Raw genomic sequence first — 12,048 nt, 5'->3', positions numbered from 1 at the left:
GACCTACATGCCAGGTCCTGGCTGCCGGCAGGGAAGTCAGTCTCCCCTTGCCACAGGACTGCCCTAAAGGATTGCTGCCTTGCTGCTGGGATGTACTCGGTACCCTGACGGGGGTGGGTAAAGGGCTAGCCCCAGCCTAGCTGGCCTGCTGGATGTCCTGTGGTACTACCAGCCTGGGGTGGGCATGGCCTCCACCATGCCCTACCCTGTTATCCTGGGGGTGCCCATTTTACCCCAACCTTTCCACCAGGGATGGAGAACAGAAGTGATTGCTGGGTGGGTGGGCAAGAGGTGGGACTGTGTGTGAGCTGAGGCACCAAGCCCCAACTCATGCTCTATTGTTCTGTTAGACTTCACTTACAAAACTGAAATCCAAAGGTAAAATTATTCAGAATTTCAAGATGGTCACCACAGAGCATTAAATCCTGAGCAACAGGACCTTCTGAGCCTGGGGCCCTGTGTGACTGCACTGGTCACACACCCATGGAGCTGGCCCTGCATGGTGATATGACTAATGCTCAAAAGGCTTAGTTTTGCAACACTTGTTCCTAGAGGGCTTGCCCATTTCTCTGCAGTATTTAGCCTCCAATTCAGAGTGCCAACCCTGCCAGCTGGACACCCATCATGGGCGGCAGGGGTCCATGAGAATAGATTCAACTCATGCCTGGAAAAACTAGGACACAGTGTAGCCATTATTGATTTTCCTATAGAGAGTAAACTTTTCATTAAAACAATCACATAAATTATTTAACTAAACCCCACATAGCAATCTCTGGTAGTGTATAATAACCAGGACAAGATCAGGCAAGGCCTTGAAAAAGAACTACAGAGTTTGTGGCACATGACTTGAAGGGGTTGGGGGGTCATGACTTCATCAATCTGTTTTTCTCTCTAGAGCTTTGGGATCACACATGGTCCTATCCCTTCCATCTCTGAAACTGTTCTCATGGCAGCTTGGGCATTGGGAGCCGCTATATTTGAAATGAGACCATCTTCAACTCCATCCTAATTATCCACTCATACCTTTGTCACCTCTATTTTAAAAGAGCAACAGCTGCCCTCTGCCCCTAAGTGCTTTGTCAGCTGCCGGCTGTCCCCTCTCCCTTTTTTCTGCTTTGGTCAAAAGGGGGTGGGGCTAGGGTGAGGGTAAGGGACAATTGGCAAAATGCTACCCTTTTGCAAGATATTGCATAAACCCCTCAGGAAGTCTCCTTCCAGGGAGCAGGACTTCCCTGGGAACTAAATTCCTAACTTCTTTTAGTAACTCTTTCCCTATTGTTGTGCTGGCCTGGATGGAAAGGTAATTTTTGCATTGAATAGCTAATTATTATAGTTAAGTAGCCAACACTCTTAACAGCTTAAAACCTGCTTGGGCCTTTTGGATTTTTAAAGGGATTTTACCACGTCCTCTAAACATTTTAAATTATAGTACATTTGAATGAAACAGGATGGTTAAAAAGAACACAAAACAATAGGTGATACAGTAGTTTCCTTGCATATGTGCTCCCGTTTTCTTGAGATCCCGGTGTGAAAAGAAAAGCCATTACTTCTGCCAAGGGGGAGGATGGAGGCCTGACTGTTGACGGCAGAGAGGCTACCACCATCTCTGCCTTTTGTCTCTAGCTGTCTTGGGTGGAGGGCTACTGCTCATGGGGTTAATTGCCCAGTCGTAACTCTGGTCGTTAAAATTCAAGAGGTGTGCGCTGTAAGACACTTGAGGTAGATGAACTGTCCTGTAACTTTTTATATATGGTGCCCCCCCCCCCATTTGTGTTCCCACACTACTGTTGGCCTAAGGCAATTAGAACTTAGTGAGACCAGGCTATCTTTCCTCTGCCGATCTGGGAGGCCTGAGCAAGTTCCCATCTGGTCTTGTGTTAACTCTTGCTTCCAGCCACAAAGGGTTTGAGTTTTCAATTAAAAAATAAAGCCACTTCTCTTTTCCCTAAATCCACAGGTCCAATTTAAAATAAGATCTAATTGTTTTATCATTTTTTTCTTCCTCAGTACCTTTCACGCTCCTTTTTGAAGTGGACTCCTTTTGAAGTTTATCTTCTTTGGTTCAATAATTCACAGTGATTGAACTTGAGGATTTTTTCCCAATGCAATATAAAACAAAAGTCCCCCCCCCCAAAAAAAAAAAAAGCCCAGAATGCCCTTACTGGTCAGCAAATGGCCTCCTTACTGGGTCTATCACTTGGAATCCTCTACTTTCCTCGTGTTGCCATCTTGTGAAAATTTGAGAGCAAAATGAAGACTAAAGAAACAATCTGCCAGGGCCACACACGCACAGCGTTGGAGATGGTCCCCCATCTGTGGGGAAGCTCTAATTTCACTGGCTGTGCTCCTTCCCTCATTCAGCGCTATAGTCCACACAGATCAGATTCTTAGCATTGAGAAATAAGCCAGCAGAGCCCACAGGTAAGGTAAGAAGGACACCAATAATGGGAACGTTGGACAGGAGCAGGGAGCTTGCTTTCATTGGAGCAAACATAGCCTGTTGAGTCCTTCCCTCACTTCCATTCCCCTCTCCCCACTGCCTCTGCCATATAATGGGATAGGATCTGTTAGCAGACGTGTGCAGATGCAGTTTGTATTGACTTGTGAGAGCCAATGGTACACATTTCTACCCAACTCTGAGTTTAGTGATGTCACATTTGTAGCTTAATAGCAGCCACCAAGAGAGTATTTACACCATGGAAATTGGTAAACCAATCAGGGCTTTTTTATTCTTGAGGATTTGGTGGCATTAAAAAACAAAATTCAACTGAGTAAATTTGAAGATATAATTGGCTATATTAAGTGATTTATGAATTGGGCAGCACCCCATCTAGCAGCCAGCAGGGTGCTCTGAAGGGTTGGTACAAAATGAAAGCTTTTTATAGGAAGAAGGGTGGGTCAAGGGAGCTGTTAATGAAAGAAAATAAAGGATCATTTTTGGGCTGGCACATCTTTTTCTGGGGGAAGAGAACTGAAAGGGTTTTTTTCTTTTGAAAATCATGCAGATTGCCTTTTCTTTCTATGGGGCATGGAGAGGGCCCATGTGACAGATTAACTTTACTGGTGCTTGACCAGAAAATTCTAGACTGGTTGATTAAGATTATGTTTCTGGGAAAGGCTGAAACTACAGTTAGATCAGGTATTAAGTCTAGGTTTGGTATCATGGGCTTTTAGCGTGAGTGACGCCATTTTGGAACTGTGGTTTTCTCTTTAACTGTGGTTTACCAGTTACCACTGTCTGTGGCACTCGGCATCCATTGCCACCTCTGTCTGTGTACCTTCCTGTAGAGCAGAAGCTAGAAAGCTGAAAAAACAACTTTCTCACACTCTCTTGCAACTTGGGTTCTGGATATGAAATAAGTTCTACCAATTGGATGTGCGTACTCTGACTGCTCAAGATTTGGAGGATGGAAGTGAGGTGATGGTTATATTCCTGTGCCTTTGGCTGGTTTCCTGTATGCAAGCAAGGTTGTGCACATGTGGAGTTTTCTGTGGCAGCATTCTGCTACCCAGTTTCTAGATCGACCTCCTTAGGATGAAGTTCTAACTATGTTCTTGAATTCAGTAATCCTAGATTCTCACTTTTATGATTGTGGCTGAGGGAGTAGCTCCCCAGAAGATCAGTCCTGCTGTGTCCTGTAGTCATTCTTGGAGGGCCTGCATAAATGTCTTCTCCACAGCCCTTCCAATGATGTTGTTAGCATCCAACTCCCCATATTAAATCCCTTCCTGTTAACATACCCAAGATGGGTGTGTTCCCTGCAGTGAACGCTGCCCCTCCCCTGTCCCTTGATTCTGCTCTTACCTTGACCTCCTCCCCCACCCCTACCCTATTAGAATGTTCTGCCTTCAATTTCTCACATACCCCAAGACTCACTTGCAGAAATCATACCTCTACTTTACAACCCCTTCTAAATGACAGCTTCTTTTGGGAACACAAATAAATCATCTCTCTTCATAGGTTATAAATTTCTTGAAGGCAAAGACTGGTGATATGACCCTTTCTCACAGCATAACACAGCAGAGGTATTTAATAAATACCTGAAGGTATAAGCCAGCAAACTAATTAATGGGTGTATGAATGATACCAGAGCATTATTTATCTCTGACCTCAAATTCCTGCCTCACTCTGTTCTGATCCTCCTCCCCAGTGGAAAAAATACAAGCCCTGGGCCCAAACCCCAACTCTGTACTTAACTCCTTTTAGCTTGGAAAAATTACTCTGTAAGTGGATTCCTCATCTATAAAATAGGGTCAGTGTTCATAATATCTACTTTTCAGAGTTTTTGGGAGGATTTAAACTAGACAAATTGAGGTTCTTGCCCTAGCCATTTTTCACTCAGCCAGCCCAGGGTCAGGAACTGGAATTCACTACCTGCAGAGTCAGGTGGCCTTCTGTGTGAGTCCTGCCTGGTTCCCACTTGCTTTGAGTCCTAATGCAAGTTAATACGCCTATTTGATTCTCCATTTCTTTGTCCATAAAAGGAGTGAGAGAGCATCCCTTCCTCACTCGGGGGGGGGTGCAGGACTCTGTGTGTCTTGTGTGTATCTGATACTTCGTGTGCTTGCACTGTCACTATTGTGTAGCGCCTCTGACACTTGGTACCTGATCAATGAATGTGAATTTCCTTTACACTGGCAAACTTCTATCCTGGGGACATGGGGAGACTAGTTATTTAGAGATGTTGTTTTAGCACCCCAAGAATCATCTGTTGTTTCGTGTTGTTTTTCCTTTCCCCTCTTTCTATCCCTCTGGGCTGTCAGTGCTGATGGGGGCTGGCAGAGCTGTAGGCTAATGTTTCACAAGAATTTTCTTCCTGAATCAACTCTGGAAAAGAGAATGGGCAGGTGATCGAAAGACATGAGAAAGTTCCAGAAAGGGAGATGACAGAGAGCCAGGCCAAGTACACTTCTTTCCCTCTTCATGTTAACCCTTGGGTCAACATGACTGCCCCTCTGAAGGGATTGGTAAAATTCGGGGAGCAGGCTTCTGGAATCTATAGGAGACGTGCTGCTCTCAGAGCATTATTTCATTCTTTCCCTACTTCGAGGGAGAGAATTTCCCCTGCTGTTGTATTGCTAGTAACCTAGCATGGGTTCAGGATCCTGTTTTTGTGAATGAGGGACTTACCTCATGCGCCAGCCAGGTTAGTGACGTCACCACCTGCATCTCTTTACATTCTTCACTATGTTTCAGTTGCAATTGATGATATTATATGTCAATTATATCTCAATAAACAACGACGACAACAACAACAACAACAACAAAGAAATTGATGGGAAAAACCTACCGGAACTTATTAGGCCCCCCTGAGTAAAATGTCAAGCAGCATGAGGTTCCAGGGGGTGATTCAGGGCTGCAATGTTATCGCCACCCCAGTTCTTGACTTTGCTCCCTTGGGCAAGCTCCCTCTCCAGCTCTCTGTGGTTGCCCCTACTGGCTTCCAGCCTACCCCTCGAGGCTTTCAGATGGTGGTACCTCCAGACTTTTACCCAGGTAGCATTCAATCCTGTAGAAGAGAAAAAGCTCTTTCTCCAAACCTGGGGCAAACATTTCTTTCAATCTCACTGGCTCTGGGATGAAGCTGGACATTAGAAACATTCACCGGAGTAAGACTTTCAGGGCCTACCCCTGGGTCTGGGGCTGTGGTAAGTCAAATTTCTAAAAATGGCCCCCCCAAGATCCCATGCCTCTTAATCCTCAGAAGCTGTAAACTTGATGAGATTTCACTCTTATGATCGTGTTACTTTATATATAGCACAATTAATTTTCAAAAAAGGAGATGATTAGGGAGAGGTGACTAACCTAACCAAAGAGCCCTTTTTTAAAAGCAGAGAACTTTTTCTGGATGGTGGGAGAAGAGAAAGGCGAAGGAAAACTCAGAGAGATTCAAAGCATGAGAAGAACTTGATGGACTCGGGCTATCTTGAAGATGGAGGGGGCTGTGAAAAATATGAGGAGGTGCTAGCTTCTGCCAACAACCTGAAGGAGCTTGGAGTGGATTCTTTTCCAGAGTTTCCAGAAAGAATGCAGCCCTGCCAACACCTTGATTTCAGCCTCGTGAGCTTCTAAGCAGAGAATCCAGCCGAGCCACTCTGTGCTGGGATTTCTGACCCATGGAAATTGTGAGCTAATAAATGGGTGGTGTTTTAACCAGCTACGTTTGTAGTAATTTGTTACACAGCAAAAACCAACACAAAACAAAAACTTAATACAAAGGGTAAGGCCGACTCCTGCCAACCACACAGTTGAGAATAGGGAAAGAGTGGTCTCTTACTAGGGTTGCCAAGATAAATAAAAAATGCAAGACACTAAGTTAAATTTGAATTTTGGATAAATCACTAATGTTTTTTAATATAAGTATGTTCCCAGTGTGAATTTCAGATAAACAATAAACTTTTTTTAGTATAAGTATATCCTGTGCAATACTTGGGATATACTTATAATAAAAAAATCCATTAAACAATTAAAAAATTAACTGAACAATTAAACAATTGAACTTCAGATTTCACAGTCTAAATCAGATGTAGGCACTCTGGTCAACAGTTGACCTCCCAGATGACAGCCAGCATCAACTGCCAGCCTCATGTATGTGCCATCTTGGGTGTTCAGCCCAGTTGAGCCTTCAGAGGACTCCAGCCTCAGCCTGACTGCAACTGCGTGAGCCACTCCAAGCAAGAGCCACCTGAGCTCATTCAATCCACAGAATGTGAGAGGCAATCATAAATTGTTGTTTTACGTCACCACACCGTGGGGTGGTTTGTTACATAATAATAGATCATTGAAACAGGGGAGAAGTCTCTTAATGGATATACCAATTATTTTCAGGGAGATAAGCCTTGGATTGCCCATATGTAAAATGGGACTGATAGGCCAGCTCCCCAGCGTGCTGTTGTGAGGATCACATGGGAATATACCCTCCCGCCTGGCCAAATACTTAAGAAATGTTAGCTATTGTTATTATCAGTAATGACATCCAGCAGTAATTTTCATATATAACGTCTATCTAACTACTGGCAGAAGGAACTGTAATTTAATTGTCCTGGATCCGAAGCCATGGTTTGTGGGAAGAGTTCCCCAGCTTGTACCACTGCTTGGCCTATAACTTGGGCACTAATCACCTGAGAAATCGTGAAGCACATTTGACACAAGTTGAGCTTGGAGGAGTCATTAGGAAGTCACACCATCAGAGATTAATGACTTTTTTTTTTTATTAAAGATTTTATTGGGGAAGGGGAAGAGGACTTTACTGGGGTACAGTGTGTACTTCCAGGACTTTTTTTTTTTTCCAAGTCAAGTTGTTGTCCTTTCAATCTTAGTTGTGGAGGGCGCAGCTCAGCTCCAGGTCCAGTTGCCATTGCTAGTTGCAGGGGGCGCAGCCCACCATCCCTTGCGGGAGTCGAACCGGCAACCTTGTGGTTGAGAGCCCACTGGCCCATGTGGGAATCGAACCGGCAGCTTTCGGAGTTAGGAGCACGGAGCTCCAACTGCCTGAGCCACCGGGCCGGCCCGATTAATGACTTTTTAAAAAATAATTTAAGTGAGTATTTAGTTATAGTTGTCTTAAATTAGAAAAAAATTCTCCCAGTAGAGATTATTGCAGCCCTGCTTGATGGCTCGAACCATGGTGGCACCCAGATTACTCCGTTATCGCAGTTACCTGGCTCCCCAGCAAATCTCTGAGCAGGGGTGGGAGGTCTAGTCAGACCAGGTTCTGATCAGCTCAGTTTCACAGGAGGATTCCAGTCCTACCCCCAGTACCATTCAGTGTTAAACCTACATTTCTACCCCTCACTGGCAACCTGAGAAGTTATGCCCCAGGAGCCAGAGAGAAACAATGTGTATGGAGCTGCTTTGAAGTCTGTGCAGCCTCTTTTCCTCCAAGCGGGTGTTCTTTACTTGCAATCACTGACACCTTTGAGAATCTAATGAAAGATTTGGACCCACTCCTTGAAAAAAATGCACACATGCACACGCTTTTGTCTATGGTGCCAAGGAATCCTGGACTTCCTGAATCCTGATGCATGGCTTCTAGGCTGTGGATCTTTGCTTTAGGTGCTTTAAAGTCTGTCACATGGGAAGCCACCCCGGTGTGACAGCCCTTTTTGGTCCCCACAGAATGATTTTCTTGGAATGGCATCTAGAGGTTCTCCATCAGCTTATTTCAAAGGAAGTTATGAGAAAGTCCATATAGTTGTGCAGAGGTGTACAATGTTCATCTTCATTGCCGAATTGTAGTACCTGCGTGGGTAAGAAAGTTCTGTGTTCTGTCGCTGTGTGTCACATGAGAATGTTGTTCATATTTTTGATAATCCAGGTGAAAACTTGCCTCCTTGATCTCCCTGTCAGGAGTAGTTGTACTTCTCCTGACTGTCAGGTTTGTTTTTATGTTACCAGCTCTGTAAATCACAGTGCAACCTGTCTTCTTTTTTCACATGGGTTACTGGGGAACTCAGTCTCAAACTTGTGTTCTGCTTCCTGCGAGCCTTCTGGGTTTCGTGGCAGGTATTTTGTATAGTCACCTCATTCTTGGCTCCATCTTACTTCCCTATCCTTGTTTTCCTTTTATCTCATTTGTTCTTGTTTACTTGTAATTTATTTTATGCTGCTCTATTATATGCAGCTCTGCAAACCTTAAATCCATCTTTGGAACAAGGCAGATATAAATCAATAAAAGTTTATGGTGGTTAATGGAGGCTCTGGACAACTTTTTTTGTGTGAAAACGATTGTCCCTGAATATATAGGCCCATTTCATGGGGTGTGGAGGGCAATTGAGGAAGGAGGTGAGAGAAGGATTGAGGGGTCTTGAAGCACAGAAGTGGGCATGACTAGGAAATCTACCCTTACTGGAATAGAAAGAAATACAGGGCATTGAATTTGGATATTTTTTCCTATCTTCCGATTAAAATCAATAATGACAACCCTTTCTCATCCTCATGGGAGAAAATCTGTATTTAAAAAATAAGGTCATTTAAAAAAGTTATTTTATTATGAAGAATTTTAAATTTAGACTGAACAATATCTAAAGTTGATTCAACAACAATATCAACAGCTCCCATGTACCCCTCACCGAGCCCCAATAACGATTAACCCATGGCCAATCTTGTCCTATTCATATGGTTTTCCTGTATGATTATGATTTTAACTTTTAATCAAAGTATAATATATGTACATAAAAATGCACATATTGTAAGTAGATGCTGAGCACATTTTCACACATTGGACACACTTGCGTAACCAGCATGAAGGACAAAAAGAAACTGAATATGACCAGGCCTCCCAGAAACCTCACTCTGCTCCCTCCAACTCCTCCCAGGGTGACTTCTCTCCTGACTTCTAATGTCATAGATGAGTTTTGCCTGGTTTTGACCTTTACATAAATGAAAATGGACAGTATGGACTCTTGAGTCTGCCTTCTGGTGCTTAATCATATATCTGTGAGACTCATCCAGGCTGTGCATCTATCAGTAGTTAATTCCTTTTTATTGTTGAGTGGCATTCCCTTGGGTGTATGTGCCATGGTTTGTCCATTCCCTTTGTATGTTGTATTTGGGCAATGCCAGTTTAAGGCCATTATGAATAGCTGCTATGAATATTCTAGTACATGTCTTTTTGAGTGAACACATGTGGGTGTACCCATCCTTTGTTATCCTGAAGCCAATCCCGTGTATCATATCATCTCACCCACCATTATTTTATTATGTATTTCTGAAAGAGGACGTCACCACAGTAACATTTAGGTGATCGACAGTTCAGGTGATAAATACCCCAAAATTAATAATAAACATGAATAATTCCTTAATACAATCAAATATCTCATCAAGGTTTAACTTTCCAATTGTAAGATATCTTTTAAGGCTTTGGAGCAAATAAAGTATGAGGGCAAGCCCCAAAATACCTACCAGAGATGGACTTTTGTTGATTCCAGCTCTGCTTGCAGTTAAGCTTTCTATCAGGTAAGGAGCATGACTTGGGGTGCACAGCAGCTGAGAGAGGCTGGAGTGGTGGTCCTCCCCCTTCATCGCTGTTTTCACTCTCTTCACCTGGACAAAGCAACCCTCTGTGACAATTGTATCAGCCAACACCACCATGATTCTCAATGATTCTTTTAAACATGAGGAGATAGGCACCGCTCTCCCTGCCCTGCTGCCTGAGAATCACTGGCTAGTAGACTGCCATAAAAATAGCTCGGAGAAAACACTTCATTCAGTAAGTAGCATTAATTCTTCAAACATCGATTTTTACTATCTATCTATCTATCTATGATCTATCTACATCTGTCTATCTATCTATCTATCTGTCTGCCTGTCTGTCTGTCTGTCTGTCTATCATCTATCTGTCTATCTATTTTTGAAGGCTTGGTGATGTCACACTTCCTTATGATTTTTACTTTAAAAAAATTAAATTTATTGGTGTAACATTGGTCAATAACTTTATATAATTTTCAGGTGTACAAGATTATAATTTGACTTGTATATACTCCATTCTGTGTTTACCACCTGAAGTCTAGTTTCCTTCCTTGGTGATATCTCACCTTATTATGATTTTTATTTTTTAAAAAACGTTTAATTATGGATTTTTTCAAACATACTCAAAAGTAGAGAGAAGAGTATAATGAACCCCTATGTATTCATTACCCAGCTTCAATAATCTCCTCAAACTTTTATGAAGAAATGAGTTTGTGTTTCAAGATTGCTGATTTATCATTTGTCTTCCCTCTTCAAACTCCACTGAAATGATAGACAGGTAAAGATAAGAAAATAAATGTGTGTGTGGGGGTTTCATGGAGCAGGAGTGAGTGTGACTCACAGAGGAACAAATTGATACTTGTTAAAACTGGGTGATGGGTTCACGGGCGATTCATTATAATATTTTTAAAAAATCTTTAGTTGTGGTAAAATACACATAACATAAAATTCACCATCTGAACAATTTTTAAGTGTACAGTTACAGCAGCATTAGGTACATTCACGTTATTGTGCAACCAATCTCCAGAACTCTTTTTGCAAAACTTGAAAACTTTTCATCTGGCAACTCTATACCCATTAAACACCAACTCCCCATTCCCCTTTCCCCCCAGGCCCTGGCACCACTACCTTTCTACTCTCTGTCTCTGTGGTTTTGATTAGATACCTCATATAAGTGGAATCATGCCGTATTTTTCTTTTTTTGTGGCTAGCTTAGTTCGCTTAGCATAATGTTCATTATAATATTTTATCTACTTTTGTATATATTTGAACTTTTTCATACTAAAATGTTACGTAAAACCAAAGCCTAGATGAGAAGCTAGGAAAGTTGTCATCAGTGGGCCAGAAATTTTGGGAAGATATAAGGTAAAGGAGATAGGATTCTCACAGCAGTGCTGAAGATCTCATGATTTTACATAAGTGAAAGAGAGCTTTTGCTTTCAAAGATGAGTCTTCTGGAAAACTCTGGAAGAATCTCCAATCAGAAGCTGCAAGTGTTGGAGAAGGGAAGATGGGCTGGGGGGCTGTTGGTTAGTCTGTGAGTAAAGGGCTCTGCCTCTGACCCCAGCTCTCAGTGAGCTGGCTCTTGATATTTGCCTCCAAGTTAAAGCCATGAGAACACCTCTCCAATGTGGAGGTTCTCACCTAGGATATCCCTACAAACAGTGGCTGGAGAAAAAGGCATAGCCCCAGGCAGTGACCACTGGGGGAAAGGACTCCTCACACTTGGAGAACAAGCTAGTAAATATCAACAGGATAGGTGGTTTGATCCAACCCTTTCTCACCGAAATAGTCATGAGAGTTCGAGCTTCCATAACCAGAACTGGCGTTCACTGTCATGAGAGTGGGCATTTTGCACTGGAGTTTAGAAAGTGCACACCAGCCTCCACTGTAGATAAGCCTGGACCTTTATCTCTAACAGGAACAGAGAGTACAGAATTATCAAGCATATTTGAGAAAAACCAACATTATGAAAGAGGCACCAACCTAAACCAGCAAGAGAACTAATCCCCACAGAATTCTCCCAGGATATAGAAAGATATTTAAATTAAGTAAAAGTGCTATTCAGAAATAAAAAG

This window comes from Rhinolophus sinicus, chromosome X, assembly GCF_036562045.2.
Source record: "Rhinolophus sinicus isolate RSC01 chromosome X, ASM3656204v1, whole genome shotgun sequence".
NCBI lineage: Eukaryota > Metazoa > Chordata > Mammalia > Chiroptera > Rhinolophidae > Rhinolophus > Rhinolophus sinicus.
Note: the sequence above shows the minus strand (reverse complement) of the source record.